Source organism: Gopherus flavomarginatus, chromosome 2 (assembly GCF_025201925.1).
Source record: "Gopherus flavomarginatus isolate rGopFla2 chromosome 2, rGopFla2.mat.asm, whole genome shotgun sequence".
NCBI lineage: Eukaryota > Metazoa > Chordata > Testudines > Testudinidae > Gopherus > Gopherus flavomarginatus.
In genome coordinates, this window is record NC_066618.1 from 116019828 (window position 1) to 116037594 (window position 17767).

The following is a 17767-nucleotide window of genomic DNA, read 5'->3' on the forward strand; positions in this document are numbered from 1 at the left end:
GAAAGTTCAGAGCAGACAGTTAGATACTAGTAAGTACACATAACAGGAAATATTAAGGAGGCTTCCTACCATTCATAGCTATTGGAGGTTTATAGCATCTTCTTAGGTTTAAGTCATAGCATAATTTGATGTTAACTCATAACATTTGTATGTAGGGTTTGCATGTGTGTATCCTGGGTTTTATTTTAAATTTTAAAGTACAGTATGTCATTGAATTGTCTCCTTACACAAAATCAGTTGTGATGGAAACTGGCCACTGCCAAAAAATCTTGGTATATTCACTGCAACTATATTGCATCCTACTGTAAATTTGTGGGAGAGACACATATCTTAGTTTTTTCCCCGTGTTACACAGGAATCCCATTATCTGGATTTTTCATTAGACATATTTAAAAAGACTGGAACAGATTCTACTGTGATTGAATTAAAGACTTAAATGTAATAGGAATTTTGAGAACAACAAAAGACCCTGTTCTGGATTAAAGACCAATGTCCTGCAATATTTCAGAATTTTAAAATAAATGCTGTTGTATGCTAGAAGTTAGTATAAAATCATATGAACACCAGAAATTAACGCGCGCATGCACACACTCACTCACTCTCTCTCTCTCTCTCTCACTTACTTACTTCCCAGCAGCTTTTACAAAGAAAATATACTTCCTGGCAGACATTAGGAGGTATTTCCACACCACAGTTGAGACAGAAGAGATTTTTATATCAGAGACATGTAGTGCTTAATATAAGGTTTATTGTGGGAGTGCTGAAATGTTAACTGTAACACTACAAATGCAGTGCTACCATTCATATTGAACAACTGGGGGCCACAGGGGTGTGGTGTTCAGTAAATCATTCTGGGCTAACCCACTTAAAGTTACAATGTTCAGGTGCTGAGAATTGTAACAATCCATAGTTAGGACCTAATTTTGCAAACAAGCACGTGATTAAATCTACATATGAGTAGTCTCATTGGCTTTACTGCAGGAGTGCCTGAAGATATGTAGCCCTGCTCTGTGCCCTGCCCACTCCATGACCTGCCAATTGCCTACCTCTTCCCCACTAATAGATTCTTTAACCTACATAGAGCCCTGTACGGTGTCCATGATAAGAGGAAACACGGCCATGAAGGGTCATTGATAGTCTTTTTAGGAACAGGATGCTATAGAACTTGACTATTTAAAAAAAAAAAGCTGTTTACTGGGAGTTTAACTCTAACAGCTTCCAAGATTAATTTTTGGAATTCATTACACTAAAGTACTGAGCCTGAGTGCTAAGACCATCAACAATGAAGAATTGTGACTTAAAACTAAAATCAGCTACCTCTGATTAAATTATGGTGTTCTGGAATAACCCTTAGTAAAGTACTGTAAGAAGACGAAATTTCACCTTGAACATGAAGATGAGAAATTAGGGTGTTGAACTGAATATATCTTTCCTTATACAGAAAGAAAGCTAGCCTCTCCTGGTGTTACTATGTGTCATCTCTTTTTACAAATTTGTCTTCTTTGTATTCATGGATAGAGCTTGGTGAAAACCTCAAAAAGAAAAGTTTTAGTGAAAATGCTTCTTTCTGTCGATCTGCCTAGGCTCTTGCATTAGTAATCTTCAGCGCAGTGTCCCAGTGTTAAGTGTTTGTTTTTGAGGTTGTAAAAGTTTTAGAAAAATGTAAGCAAATGTTTAACTCAAGATTTTTTTTTTCAGCCAATTACACATCTGTCTTCTGTTTTTCCTCAGGCAGGGACAGCTCCAGGCACCAGCACACCAAGCACGTGCTTGGAGTGGCAAGCCACTGGGGGTGCTCTGCCAGTCACCGCGCGGGCGGCAGGCAGGTTGCCTTCGGTGGCTTGCCTGCAGAGGGTCCGCTGGTCCCGCAGCTTCGGCAGACCTCCCGCAGGCGGACCCTCCGCAGGGAAGCCGCCCAAGGCAGACTGCCTGCCATGCTTGGGGCAGCAAAATGCCTAGAGCCGCCCCTGTCCTCAGGCATAATAATAGCACAAAAAAAAAATGTTTCTCTGTCTCGGTGCTGGTTATTTGAGCTCACTTGTAAGTCAAATGGTATTGGTTCAAGTTGGTCAGGAAGCTTAAGTATCTAGTTTATTGTGTAGCGAGACTATATAATAAGGCTTCTTGCTAGCATACTGTTAATTACACTTTGGCTGTGGTTTACACTGTTTGTTTTCACACATGCAGTTTGCCTCTGTTAATGCAGGAACTTCAGAGTGTCTGAGAGTGAAACTGGCATGCATATGCCTCTGACTACTTTCTACCCAACCTGGCTTTGGTATGGATCCCTATATGTGTCTATGTATGTAATGTATCAGAAATGTCTCTCTGACTTTCTGTGGGTGGCTCCATCAACCCCTGCCTTCTCTCCACAAGCCAGAATTGTCAAGGTTGTGCGTACTTTCCCACACCATTTCACACATGTAAAGCTGTAATGACAAAATCTGAAGTTGGAAGCGTATGTCACAAGCCTATCTGCAAAAGAATTCTGTGCGCCTGCCTCGTGTAGTCCAACTCATTCCAACTACTGTAAGATCAGCATCATCTTGCACTAACACAAACTTGGTTCAGAACAGTGCAGAGAAATTTCACCATAGTAATTATTGCATCTTCACCTTTTTGCGATAATATGTTTGGTCCTCTGGCTAAAAAGATATACAAACCTACTGGTTTAAACAAGCAGGCTAATAAAAATCAACCATCCTATAAAATATTAAACACCTAAAGTTCCCAGTGCTGCTGCTTAGAATCCTCACTTTTTTCTCTAAGCCATGAAGAAAGTGGCTTTTTTAAATTAGACCTGGGATGTCAGAAATCACAAAGCACCAGCTGTTTAACTGCCCTTCTCCATAGGACTGTACTATTTGTATGTGGGAAACCACAGCTGTCTTAATCTTGAAAAATAAAACATCATAGTGAAAGAGAGGAAAGTGGGTTGATTAAATAAATACTTCTGAACTGTAGAAGTGTTGTCCTTCAGTACTCTGATGTTTTCCAGGCTGTCAGTCACATGAAAGCGTAGGACAACATATGTCACATGGGCCACATTTTGTGCTGACTTGCACTTCACATAGTCTTGTAAACATCTGTAAGGTTACCCAGGGTGTAAATCAGTAGCATGTGCCAAATTCTGAGGTCCTTACTAAAGCATAACTCCCATGTCTCAAGGAAAGGGAACAGAATTTATCCCCATGTGTCCCCAGACTCCAAAGACAACTAAAATGAAAGTATTAAGAAACATCACACTTTTAGCGATAGTGAGTCAGGATACACATTACTAATACTCATGATGCATTGACCCACTGACCATGAACAAATAGAAAATTGTAATGCAGCATTAACAGATACCTTTCAGGTGGTCCTGAGTTATATTATAGACAAAGTGACATTCAATAACTCTTGATATACTTTGATATGGAAGTACAGTAGAACCTCAGAGTTACAAACACTTCGGGAATAAAGGTTGTTCGTAACTCTGTACAAAACATAATGGTTGTTCTTTCAAAAGTTTACAACTGAACATTGACTTAAATCAGCTTTGAAATTTTACTATGCAGAAAAAAAAATGCTGCTTTTAAACATCTTAATTTAAATGAAACAAGCACTGTCAGTAACCTAGTCCCAGATCTGGACCTTAGCGTCCAAAATATGGGGGTTAGGATGAAAACCTCCAAGCTTAGTTACCAGCTTGGACCTGGTAAGCTGCCACCACCCAAAAAATTAGAGTGTTTTGGGGCACTCTGGTCCCCCCAAAAACCTTCCCTGGGGACCCCAAGACCCAAATCCCTTGAGTCTCACAACAAAGGGAAATAAATCTTTTCCCTTCCCCCCTCCAGGTGCTCCTGGAGAGATACACAGAAGCAACTCCGTGAATCTAAGCAGAGGGAGTCCACCCTCTCTAATTCCAGTCCTGGAACAAAAAGCACTTCCCTCTTCACCAGAGGGAATGCAAAGTCGGCTAGTAAATCTAACACACCCAGATTTCCCCCTGACTTCTTCCTCCCACCAATTCCTTGGTAAGCTGCAGACTCAATTTCCTGAAGTTTCCCACTAAAGGAAAACTCCAACAGGTCTTAAAAAGAAAGCTTTATATAAAAAGAAAGAAAAATACATAAAAATGGTCTCTCTGTATTAAGGTGACAAATACAGGGTCATTTGCTTAAAAGAATATTGAATAAACAGCCTTATTCAAAAAGAATACAATTCAAAGCACTCCAGCAACTATAGACATGTAAATACAAAAGAAAAAAACCAACTTTGTACTCACAACTGGGAAACAGAAGATTAGAAAGCAGGAAATAGAAAAAATCCTTCTCTAGCTGAGAGAGATTCAGGCAGAAGACAAAGAACTCAGACACAAACTTCCCTCCACCCAGAGTTGAAAAAAGTCTGGTTTCCTGATTGGTCCTCTGGTCAGGTGTTTCAGGATACTTTTTTTTTTCAGGTGAAAGAGACATTAACCCTTAGCTATCTGTTTATGACAAGCACAGAAACAGGTTTGCTTACCTTGTCCAATCTTTTTTAAACTTTCCCCTTATTTTTAATAGTTCGTTATCTCAGTACAGTGCTGTATTTGCTTTCTCTCTCTGCTGCTGCTGCCTGATTGCAAACTTCCTGTTCCAAATGAGGTGTGTGGTTGACAAGTTAATTCGTAACTCTGAGATTCTACTGTAGTGTTATTCTTAACATGTATTCAAATTCATTTCCTATTTCACTACATTGTGAAACACAATTATAAAAAAAGATACACAGTAACTGCAGGAAGAGATCCAACCTGGTTGTGTGAGATCTATTTTTCACACTTGGAGATGGCAGTGTCAGCATAAATCTTGGCTGGCAAGTGTGGCTGGGTTACTTTTCCAATCGCAGAGCATAGAGTAGATGAAGTTGCAATATGTCCTGCAGATGAATATTTGCAGGATCTGACTAATAGTAAGAACTCTTAATGAAAATATTAAATGGACATGTCTCAACATATAGGAGGTCAACATGAACGCTAGGCTTCCCTCTAGTTTACCTGGACTTCATAACTCATGTAAACTCTACAAGCAATCTTGTCTTTATTAGGATTTTACCTTGCGTAAGATAACTCAAGTTAAGAACACAACTTTTTTCCTAGTGAAGACAAAGCTTAAGAGCTTTGACTGAAAGTGAAGCATAGATATGAGAGTCTTAGGCTGAGAATTAATTCACTTCTCGGTTTATACTGCCATTGTCATCGAAATATGGACCATTGAATTATGGGCCGAATCTTACTCGTTCTGTTATTTTAGGATGAGATACTATATGTTTTAAAAACAATGGCAAAGGTTTCTTTATCTTAAATTGGAAGCAGTAGGACTAGTTGTATGAATAACTTGAGCAATCTTTGTTCTGATATGTCTTTCTTAACAGAAAAAAGAGAGAGTGTGAAAGTAATTTATGTTATAGTAAAATTGAATCCTGATATATTTGATCTGTTTTTGTTTAGAGAAACCTCTCTGACATTGTAAGTTCTTTTTACCACTGCCATAAAGAAGAGAAAACATGAAGCAAAGCCTGGTCAATTATTATCTCTTTTTGATAATGCCAAACCTGTTCAAAACCTTTATTTCTGTATGTCGGCTATGGATGATCACCTAACTAGAAAGCATTCATCCTTATCTGTGTCAGTTGGTTTGTTTAGTCACTGTAAATCAATTGCTGGAAAAGATTTTCGGGACATTGTGGGGAAAACAGCTGTTCAGGACACAAGCACTTTACAAAGAAGTCACCTTATGTACTTTTTTCACTTAAAGTCACATGTCTAGTGCCATTCATCTTATACTGCTAGATTTGTCCTTTTAGTGATTTAGAGGCATCCTTTTTAAATGCAAGTTTAGGTAAAAGTAATTTGTAGTTGTAGTCTGTAGTTTAGGCAAGGCCTTACAGGGTGGTTAGGTTAAGAAATGTGTGATATTACTCATTACTACACAAGAACTCATCAATGTCTTCATGTGAGGATGCAAAGAAACTGAATAATAATTTTGCTTTTTGGAAAGCTAGTACACAATAAGGGGAAATCCAATGCTTCATTCTCTTCTTTAATATCTTCCTTCCCTCTCAAACCAGCAGTATGTTCAAATTAGAGTTGTCACGCCTATTTTTATTAAGATTAGATCTACTCAGACATAGGTTTTTGATCATTCCTATTTCCACACAATACACGTGATACCACATTTATTTGTAGTGCTTCTTTTCTAAGGACTTGTGGGCAAGGGGGTTGGTGGAGCTGGAAGGTTTCCTGTTTTTTCCCCATGAAAGGCTTTCCTGAGGAGCAACCTGATGGTCGCTCCAGGCAAGACACCTGAATGTTCTAAGATATCTCTTCATTCTAGAGCAGACATTTAATCAATAATGGCACTGAGGCAAAATTTTAGATTGGTCATTGTGATTCTTCTTTTGGTAACATCATATGCATTAATTAATGAAGACCATTTGTTTTAATTGCCACTCAGGGCTCTGCTGTTACTGCCAGATTGTTGCAGGAAAGGCAGGTGCTCCTACAGCTGCTAATGATTTGGAGCCCTGTCATGAGGTATAGAGACCCTTACTGGCCTGGCAGCCAAGGAGTTAATGCAGCAACAGACAGCAATGACTAGCAGCCTCACTGCAGCTGGGAGAATAAATTGCTGAGAAGCAGAGAGTGAGGTGGCTGTCAGAGGAGCAAGCAAGCTGGAGAAGCAAAGTCCTGCCAACAAACTGGTGAGAAGCCCCACAGAGGCTACACCCCAAAGAAAGAATGACCAGATCTGCAGGCTGGAGAATCCTAAAGAACCAAAGAAGGTAGGAAGGATCACAGGGCACAGAGGGAGGAGTTGTGGAGACCTGATTCCACCTGCCTCGCAAAAGGGCTCTGAGCTGGAACCCAACTGAGTGGATGGGTGGGTTTCCCTATCAATCCTTCAACAGAGACTTAAGGACCAAAGAGGCTTCCAGACCCCCTGAAGAACAGGCCCAGCTGACCACCCCAAGTATAAGGGAAAACACTTACACCCCAGCAGGACTGAAACTAACACCCTTCACAGCCCAGAATGGGACTCAGGCAAGAGGAGATGACTGGCTGCCCCACGAGACCACGCAAACTCTGTGCAACAATCCTTCTGAACAAAGGGGGTGCTGGTGCATTGGCACACCAGCTCACAGGCCTCCTACCAGAATGTGATCTCAGGCCCTAATTCAGCAGTGGAGTTAAGCACATGCCTAATTTTAACTGATTGACTTTACTAAAAGTAGTCACATGCTTCAAGTTAGACACATGGTCAAACGTGTTGCTGAATCAGGAACCTAGACACTTTGGATTACTGGAACTGCTGAGCTGTACCTGCATGGATCTATTGTCTGGAAGGTGGCAGAGCTATGCTATTAAATTACCAGAGGGACTAAAGCATAGAAATGGGATGATGGTAAGTGTTTTAGGTTGGGGGATTTTTGGAGGGGGGTTCTCTAAGAGTTGCAGAGCTACCCTTTCTTTTATTCTGTTTTCATTTATTTACTCCCTTCCTACCTCAGTTTTTCTGTCTGCTATCGCAGTACCACATCCAGCCCTTACTTCCCGTGAATCTGTCAGTACGGAGCATTACTTCAGTGGTGAGATTCACATTCTATCCTTGACGACACAGCCAATTGTATTTCCAGGGAAATGTCCACAGGTGAAGTCCTGCCCCCATTGACATCAAAGGAAGTTTTGCTATTGACTTCAGTGGGGCCAGGTCTTTCATATAGCAGCTCTTTACGATGGTATTTAAGCACTGGGCCAACTAACAGGTATTTTAATACTTTTGTTATTTGTTTCTAAGTTTAAGGTAGTATTCCAAATACACAGTCATTGTGTCACTCAGGCCCACTGCCTGAGGATCATCTTCAATTCAGATCTCTCTCTAGATCAGGGGTCTCAAACTCAATTTACCTTAGGGCCAGTGCCAGTCCTCTCATCCTCCTGGTGGGTCAATGTCACTCATGTTGCCCAGAACCCACCCCCCCAAAACTCCACCCCCACCTGCCTAAGTCTCTGGGATGGAATTTGGGTGGGGGAGGAGGTCTGGGGTATTGGATTGGGGTGCAGGCTCTGAGAGAGAGTTTGGGTGCAGAAGGGATGAGAGGTTGGGCTCTGGGGGGGAGTTTGGATGGGGGAGGGAGTCTGGGGTGCAGGCTCTGGGAGGGAGTTTGGGGGCTGGGGGTGTGTGGGGAGGGGTGCAGGCTCTAGGAGGGAGTTTGAGGGCGGGAGGGGGTGGGAGTGCATGCTCTAGGAGAGGGTCAGGGGTGTGGCCCTTACCTGGGGCTCCAAGGTGGGGGGTTAGGGGGTGCCTTTGCGTGCTTCTGTCCCCAGGCACCACCCCCGCAGTATGCCATTGGCCATGGGGGCACTCAGGGCGGGGGCAGCACACAGAGGCACAGCCCTGCCACACCCCGCCCCTGGGCCACAGGGAGGGGCTGGCAGCCATTGGAGCAAGCAAGCAGACACCACTCAGCTCCACTGCACTGACAGGGGAGTGCCTGGGGGCGGCAGGTGGAGCCAAGGGAGAGACCCAGCCCCAGAACTGCTGGAGCCCTGCAGGCCATATTGGGGAGGCTCATGGGCCGCAGATGGCCCACAGGCCAGGAGTTTGAGACCCCTGCTCTAGATCCTGACATTCAGGCTATGTCTAAATCTTGCTGATTCTTTCTGCGTAACATCTCTAAGATGCAGCCTTTCTAATTCCATCCCCAAGCTAAAACCCCTGACCAAGCTTTTATCACGTTGCATCTCAATTACTGTAGCATCCTGCTTTCTGGCCTAGACAAATGCAATCTTGCCCCACTCGGAACACTGCTGAAAGATCATCCTCTGAGCCTATTTGGACCATGTTACCCCTCTCTTTGAATCCCTCTACTGGCTCTGCCTTCTCTATTGTACAAAACAAGCTGCTTGTCTTCACTTTCTAGTCCCTTCACAGCCAAGGGCACAACCTTGCATCTCTTGTTTGCTATCAATACGTCAAATCTCACCTCTAAGTGATCCAGGATTCCAGCCTCTATCATCCATTTGTTAAATTTTCAAATAAACATTTTCATGCTTTCTCCCAAGTTGCTCCTCATGCTTGGAAGCAATTCCACGTAAATGTCCCCAAAGCTACCTCATTATCCATTTTCAAAACCCTACTCAAAACTCTCCTTCACTGTGATCCATGCAAAAAAAAAAATGACAACAGTTAGGCTGCTGGTGTGCAGAGACCACTGCCTATCATGCTGATCGGTTATAGAAATGTAGGACTGGAAGGGACCTCAGTAGATCATCTAGTTCAGTCCCCTGCATTGAGGTAGGACTAAGTATTATTTAGACCATCCCTGACAGGCATTTCTTTAACTTTTTCTTGAAAACCTCCAGTGGCAGAGATGCCACAACTTCCCTAGGTAATATGTTCCAGTGCTTAACCACCTTTATAGTTAGGAAGTTTTTCCTAATGTCCAACCTAAATCTCCCTTGCTGCAATTTAAGCTGATTGTTTCTTGTCCTGGCCTTGGTAGATAAGGAGAATAACTTATCGCCCTTCTCTTCATAACAACCTTTTTATTTACTTGAAAACTGTTATCATGTCCTGCCCTCAGTCTTCACTTCCCCAGACCATACAAACCCAAGTTTTTTCAATCTTTCCTCGTAGGCCATGTTTTCTAGACCTTTAATCATTCTTGTTGCTCTCCTCTGGACTTTCTCCAATTTGTCCACATATTTTCCAAAGTGTAGTGCTTAGAACTGCACACAATACTACTGTGAGGCCTTATCAGTGCTGAGTAGAGTGGAACAATTACTTCTCAAGTCTTGCTGACAACACTCCTGCTAATGCATCCTAGAACGGTGTTCACTTCTTTGTAACAATATTCCATTGTTGACTCTCATTTAGTTTGTGATCCACTATGACCCCACAACCTTTTTCTGCAGTGCTCTGTCCTAGGCAGTCATTTCTCACTTTGTGTTTGTGCAATTGATTATTCCATTGTAAGTGCAGTACTTTGCATTTGTCCTTATTGAATTTCATCCTATTTATTTCACACCATTTCTCCAGTTTGTCAAGATCATTTTGAATTCTAATCCTGTCCTCCAAAACTCTTGCAACCCATCCCAGCTTGGTATCATCCATAAACTTTGTCAGTGTATCCTAGGGTGACCAGATGCCCTGATTTTATAGGGACAGTCCCAATTTTTGGGTCTTTTTCTTATATAGGCTCCCATTACCCCCCACCCGTCCTGATTTTTCACATTTGCTGTCTGGTCACCCTAGTGTATCCTCTGTGCCATTCTCCAAATTATTTATGAAGATAATGAATAGAACTGGATCCAGGACAGATCCCTGAGGGACCCCACTTGATATGCCCTTCCAGCTTGACTGGGAACCACTGATTATTCTGAGTGTGCTTTTCCAACCAGTTCAGCATCTACCTTATAGTTAGTTCATCTAGACTGTATTTCTCTGGGTTTGCTTATGAGAAGATCATGTGAGACTGTATCAGAAGACTTACTAAAGTCCAGTTGTATCAAATGTACTGCTTCCCCCACATCCATAAAGCTTATTACCCTGTCCAAGAGGGACGTTAGGTTGGTTTGGCATGTTGTTCTTGACAAATCCATGTTGATTGTTGCTTATCACCTTATCTTCTAGGTGCTTACAAACTGATTGGTACCTGGAAAAAATAATGGAGCAAATAAACAAAGTTAAGCTGACAAGTCTATAATTCCCTGGGTTATCTTTATTCCCCTTTTTTATTGAGAAATACTATATTTGCCCTTTTGCAGTCCTCTGGGATCTTTCCCATCCTCCGTGAGTTCTCAGAGATAATCACTGATGACTCAGAGGTCTCTTCAGCCATTTCCTTAGGTATTTCATCAGCCATTGCTGACTTGAAGACCTCTAACTTGTTGAAGCAATTCTTAATTTGTTCATTTCTAGGTAGCCTCAAATCTACCGTTTCTTCTTCGAGTGCTTGCTCATATCCATTCCAATTAGGTGTGCGCGCGCCGCGTGCATGTTCATCGGAGACTTTTTACCCTAGCAACACACGGTGGGCCGGCAGGTCGCCCCCTGGAGTGGCGCCGGTATGGCGCCTGATATATACCCCTGCTGGCCCGCCCGCTCCTCAGTTCCTTCTTACCGCCCGTGTCAGTCGTTGGAACTGTGGAGCACGGCTAGCTGTTCTCCACCTCCCTAGCATTTCACTCCTGTGTAGTATCGTGTATATAGTTCTTTTATTGTAGTTATAGTTATAGTTAGTGTTAAAATTAGTAATTTTTAGTTCTGTATATAGTTATAGAGGATCGGGGGTTCGCCCCTTTTCCTCCCCCCGGTACCCGGGCCCATGCCCGGTTCACCGGGCTTCAAACCTTGTGCGGCCTATCATCGGCCGATGCCCACAGGAGATCCGCACGACTCCTGTCTGAGGTGCCTAGGCGAGTCCCACCTTGCGGACAAGTGCCGGATCTGCAAGGTGTTTAAAGCCTGGACAAAGAAAGAGCGGGACAGTCGCTTAAAGCAGCTCTTGATGGAGGCAGCGCTGACTCCCCCATCGTCAACACCGACTCCGGCACCGGGACCAAGCGTTTCCTCCGCTCCGGACCACCCGGCACCGACAAAGGCTTCGCTTTCCCGCCCGGCACCGGCCCAACACCCCAGCCGGCACCGCTCCCTCTCCCCGAGGAGCAAGAAGCACAGGACTCCTGCGGCACTTACAACTGCACCGCAGTCGGAGCGTGCTCCCAAACCGGACCGCCCGGCACCGTCATCTGCCGCGGCACCGAGCATTGTCGCACCGTCGATTCCAGCTCCTCAGGAGCCGTTGAGTCTGGTGCCTCTCAGCTCCCCAGCATGACCTGCAGTTGAGCTCGTCGTGCCCTCACGCCGGAGACCTTCTCCGTGGCACGCGACCTCATCGCTCTCACAGAGCCTGAACTGCCCCAACCCCCAGCACCGCCGGTGTGGCTTATTCAGTCGATGGGCAAGCCCACCATGGTGCGGCCGCGTTCGCCAGGCACTACCGAGCACCGTCGGTCCCGCTCCAGATCGAGGGACTACTCTCAGCATCGTCGATCAAGATCCCGGTGCCGCTCGCAGTCCCGGTACCGTTCCCCGCGGCACCGATCGTACTCGCGGCACCGCTCGAGATCCCGGTCGCCGTCGTACTACTCCTGGCACCGGTCCAGATCGCGGCACCGACGCTCCTATTGTAGCCGTTCCCGGCACGACAGCACACGGCACCGGTCGACCTCCCGGCACCGAGCTGGTAGCAGGTCCCGGTCCCAATCGAGATACCGCCACGACTCCCGGTACCGCTCATCGGCACCGCGCAGAGGCGAAATCTATGGGCGCAGAGGCCTGGCACAGTCATCGTCAGCTCCTCCGTGGCCTTCACGTCACTCGTCCACCTCTCCACATGTGGACAGCGCCTCCTACGGGGGTTCTGATGCACAGGCCCACCTGGACCATGGACCACCGCAATGGTCCTTTTGGACGCCTTGGGCATACCACCAAGCCCAGGGCGAACCATTGGTCCCAGCACGCTCCAGCCATTCGGAGCACCGTGCACCAGAGGCCACAGTCAGCCAGCCTCCCCCTCGGGTACGGAGGAAGACCTTGCACATCCCCTGGCACAGCAGGATGTCCCAGAGACAGAGGTCCCTCAGGATGAGGCTTCCGTACAAGAACCACTCCTCCCTGGGTTATCTTCTTCCTCTTCCCCAGATGAGGCGGTAGCGGGCACATCATCGTCGGGGCCCCCGCCAATTGATCTCCGGGCACATCAGGACCTTCTGCGGTGCTTTGCCCAAAATATAAACCTTCCTGTAGAGGAAGTTCCTGAAGTGGAGGACCCGGTGGTCAGCATACTTTCCGCAGAAGCGCCGACCAGGGTGGCCCTCCCCTTCATCAAATCCATCCAAGCAAAGGCGGACATCATATGGCAGTCTCTGGCCTCCATTCCACCCACAGACCGCGGAGTGGAAAGAAAATATATGGTGCCATCCAAGGGGTATGAGTACCTCTACGTACACCCCGCCCCCTGCTCGTTGGTGGTACAATCAGTCAACGAGCGGGAGCGCCATGGCCAGCAAGCTCCTGTGCCAAAATCCAGAGAAGCCAGGCGCATGGACTTGCTGGGCCGCAAGATTTACTCTGTGGGAGGCCTTCAGCTCCGTGTGGCAAACCAGCAGGCCCTCTTGAGCCGATGCAGCCACAATACCTGGGAGGCTGTCGGCAAGTTCACTGAATTAATTCCCCAGGACTCACACCAGGAATTTTCAGCTCTCCTGGAAGAGGGGAAGAGGGTCGCCAGGACCACACTGCAAGCGTCCTTAGATGCCGCAGATTCGGCAGCCAGAACGCTGGCATCTGGTGTAGCCATGCATCGAATATCTTGGCTTCAGGCTTCCGGACTACCGCCCGAGTTGCAGTATACGATCCAAGACCTGCCATTCAACGGGCAGGGTCTTTTCTTTGAGAAAACAGATTCCAGGCTACAGAGTCTGAAGGATAACCGGGTTATCATGCGTTCACTGGGAATGCACACACCCCAGACTCAGAGACGGCCATTCCGCCCACACCCTCAGCGTCCTTACCCCCCGCCTCGACCCAGACAGGATTTTACCTGGAGACGAGGCCGCCCGAACCACAGACGTCAGTCGGGTCCTCAAGGGAGTAACAATTCTGGGTCCGCCAAACCACCGCAGGGACCCAAAGCAAACTTTTGAGGGTGCGCCCGAGAGCAGTATACCAATCCCCTCCCTGGATCCTCCTCATTTTCTCAACCGCCTCCACCCCTTCCTGCAGGCGTGGTCCCAACTGACCTCGGATCGTTGGGTCCTGCGCATGGTGGAGTTTGGATACTGTCTTCAGTTTATTTCTCCACCCCCCTCCCATCCTCCCTCCTCGCCCCTCTTCAGGGATCCCTCTCATGAGCAACTTATCATCCAGGAGGTTCACAAGCTCCTCTTCATCGGAGCTATAGAGGAGGTGCCGAAGGAGTTAAGGGGCAAGGGCTTTTATTCCCGGTATTTCTTAATCCCCAAGTCAAAAGGGGGCCTCCGACCCATCCTGGACCTGCGAGGACTGAACAAATTCATCAAGAAGTTCAAGTTCCGCATGGTATCCTTAGGAACCATCATTCCTTCCCTGGATCCCAGAGATTGGTACGCCGCTCTCGACATGAAGGACGCATACTTCCACATTGCAATTTTTCCTCCGCACAGGAGGTATCTACGCTTTGTGGTAAATCAGGATCACTACCAATTTACTGTCCTCCCCTTTGGTCTCACCTCAGCCCCTCGGGTATTCACCAAATGTATGGCGGTCATCGCTGCTTCCCTGCGCCGTCGTCGTATTCACGTCTTCCCTTACCTCGACGACTGGCTTATCTGAGGCACTTCGGAGGCGCAGGTGATCGGCCACGTCGCCATCATCAGGGAGCTGTTTGTGAGTCTAGGCTTGACCATCAACCCAGACAAGTCCACTCTGGTGCCTACACAGAGGATAGAGTTCATCGGGGCAATGCTGGACTCCAGCCTTGCGACAGCCAGTCTACCCCTGCACCAGTTCCAAGCCATAGTTTCCCTGGTCAAAGGTCTACAAGCCTTTCCGACCACGTCTGCTCGAACTTGCCTCGCTCTCCTGGGGCACATGGCCACATGCACCTTCGTCACGAGGCATGCAAGACTGCGCATGTGCCCGCTGCAGACGTGGCTCGCGTTGGTCTATCAGCCAGGCAGGGACGCCATAGACACAATCATAACGATTCCACCGACTATTCTAGGCTCCCTTGGCTGGTGGACGGCGTCCTCCAAAGTGTGTGCGGGCCTACCATTTCACGCCCCCCAGCCCTCCGTGTCCCTGACAACGGACGCATCATCGCTAGGCTGGGGTGCACACCTGGGGACCCTGCGCACACAGGGTCGCTGGTCGCCAAAGGAGCTAACGCTCCACATCAATGTGCGCGAGCTGCGGGCAGTCCGATTGGCATGCCAAACGTTTCAACGCCATTTACATGGCCGTTGTGTTGTGGTGTTCGCAGACAACACAACGGCCATGTATCACATCAACAAGCAGGGCGGGACTCGGTCCTCCCCGCTGTGTCAGGAAGCAATACGCCTGTGGGACTTTTGTATAGCCCACTCTATTCATCTAGTGGCCTCCTTTTTCCCGGGAGTACGGAACACCCTCACGGATCACCTGAGCAGGTCCTTTCTATCCCACGAATGGTCCATCCGTCCAGACATCCTTTATTCGGTTTTCCGGAGGTAGGGGTTTTCCCGAATAGACCTGTTCGCCTCCAGATCGAACAGGAAATGCCAGGTGTTCTGCTCTCTACAGGGTCGCTCCCTGGGCTCCCTGTCAGATGCGTTCCTGATCCCGTGGACGGGACGTCTTTGTTACGCTTTTCCACCCTTTCCTCTCGTCCACCGAGTCCTGATCAAGATCCGGAGAGACAGAGCCTGCCTCATCCTGATCGCTCCGGCTTGGTCGCGGCAGCCCTGGTACACCATGCTGCTCGACCTGTCCCTGGCAGTCCCAATTCCCCTGCCTCCTTGGCTGGATCTGATCACGCAGGATTTCGGCAGGATGCACCATCCGGACCTACAGTCCCTCCATCTGACTGCATGGCTCCTGGCTGGTTAAGCCAATTGGAGTTGCGCTGTTCCGCAGCAGTACAACAAGTGTTGCTGGGCAGCAGAAAGCCTTCCACGCGTTCAACCTACCTCGCGAAATGGAAGCGCTTCTGCTACTGGTGCAACCAGCACGGCCATTCTCCACATTCCGTAGTAGTCCCCACTATTCTGGACTACATGTGGTCTCTCAAGCAGCAGGGATTGGCGATCTCCTCTCTACGGGTACATCTCGCGGCTATATCCACCTTCCATCCAGGCGAGGCTGGCAAGTCAGTTTTTTCCCACCCTATGGTGTCAAGATTCCTCAAGGACTTGGAGCGACTATATCCTCAGGTCAAACGGCCTACCCCTACTTGGGACCTGAACCTTGTCTTAACCAGGCTCATGGCGCCCCCCTTTGAACCTTTAGCCACATGCTCACTGCTGTACCTGTCCTGGAAAGTGGCCTTCCTAGTCGCTATCACCTTGGCTAGACGAGTCTCGGAGCTTCGGGCACTGACCGTGGACCCTCCATATACGATATTCCATAAGGACAAGGTACAGCTGCGACCACACCCGGCGTTCCTCCCTAAGGTCGTCTCCGCCTTTCATGTTAACCAGGACATCTTCCTGCCAGTCTTTTGCCCAAAGCCGCATTCCTCCAGACGGGAGCAACAGCTCCATTCTTTAGATGTCCGAAGGGCTCTCGCTTTCTACAGAGAGGACCAAACCCTTCCGCCGTTCACCTCAATTGTTTGTGGCAGTGGCGGAACGCATGAGAGGCATGGCAATCTCCTCCCAGCGTATCGCATCCTGGGTGACATCCTGCTTTCGGGCATGTTACGACTTGGCCCACGTTCCGATGGGTCCTCTTACCGCCCATTCTACCCGGGCTCAAGCTTCATCTGCCGCGTTTTTGGCCCATGTCCCCATACAGGAAATCTGCCGCGCGGCCACCTAGTCTTCCGTACACACCTTTGCATCACACTATGCACTGGTCCATCAGGCTAGAGACGATGCCGCATTCGGCACAGCGGTTTTACATTCTGCAACATCTCGCTCCGACCCCACCGCCTAGGTAAGGCTTGGGAATCACCTAATTGGAATGGATATGAGCAAGCACTCGAAGAAGAAAAGACGGTTACTCACCTTTGTAACTGTTGTTCTTTGAGATGTGTTGCTCATATCCATTCCACACCCACCCTCCTTCCCCACTGTCGGAGTAGCCGGCAAGAAGGAACTGAGGAGCGGGCGGGCCAGCAGGGGTATATATCAGGCGTCATACCGGCGCCACTCCAGGGGGTGACCTGCTGGCCCACTGAGTGTTGCTAGGGTAAAAAGTCTCTGACTAACATGCACGCGGCGCGCGCACTCCTAATTGGAATGGATATGAGCAACACATCTCGAAGAACAACAGTTACAAAGGTGAGTAACCGTCTTATTTACACTGATGTTGGCTATGCTAGTTGTCTGATCACTGCTAACCTTTTTGGTAAAAACTGAATCATAGAATATCAGGGTTGGAAGGGACCTCAGGAGGTCATCTAGTCCAACCCCCTGCTCAAAGCAGGACCAATCCCCAGATAACTTTTTGCCCCAAATCCCTAAAAGGCCCCCTTAAGGACTGAACTCACAACCCTTGGTTTAGCAGGCCAATGCTCAAACCACTTGAGCTATCCCTTCCCCCCCCCAAAACAAAAGCATTTAACACTTCAGTCATTGCTGCATTTTCTGTTGTGGTCTTTCCCTCCTCATTGAGTAATGGGCCTAACCTGTCCTTCCTCTTCCTCATGCTTCTAATATATTTGTAAAATATTTTCTTGTGACCCTATATGTCCCTAGCTAATTTACTCTTGTTTTTGGCCTTGGCCTTTCTAATTTTGCCCCTACATTCTTGTGTTGGGGTTTTTTATATATGTTCATCCTTCATAATTTGACATAGTTTTCACTTATTGCATTACTCTTTTTTTTTTTTTTAATTTCAGGTACTTGAAAGCCAGGGTAATCTCTTACCATACTTCCTATCTTTCCCATGTTTTGGGATTGTTTGCTGTTATGCCGTTAATAGTGTCTCTTTGAAAAACTGCCAATTCTCCAGAACTCTTGTTTGACTTGCTTCGCATGGGCTCTTACCTACCAATTCTC

The 17767-nt window shown here is 47.3% G+C and overlaps 1 protein-coding gene across 5 annotated transcripts in view; it reads left to right on the top strand.

The window, feature by feature from the left end:
* Positions 1-17767, top strand: part of LOC127043697 (poly(rC)-binding protein 3-like) — a 751631-nt gene that overhangs the window by 425399 nt on the left and 308465 nt on the right. Inside the window, exon 1 of one of the 5 annotated variants that reach the window (XM_050937758.1) lies at positions 7405-7424. The exons of the other annotated variants lie outside the window; for them this stretch is intronic. The gene's annotated coding sequence lies outside the window, so the exon portion shown is untranslated. Of the gene's footprint in view, positions 1-7404; positions 7425-17767 lie in introns of those variants that run through there. 5 annotated transcript variants of the gene reach the window in all.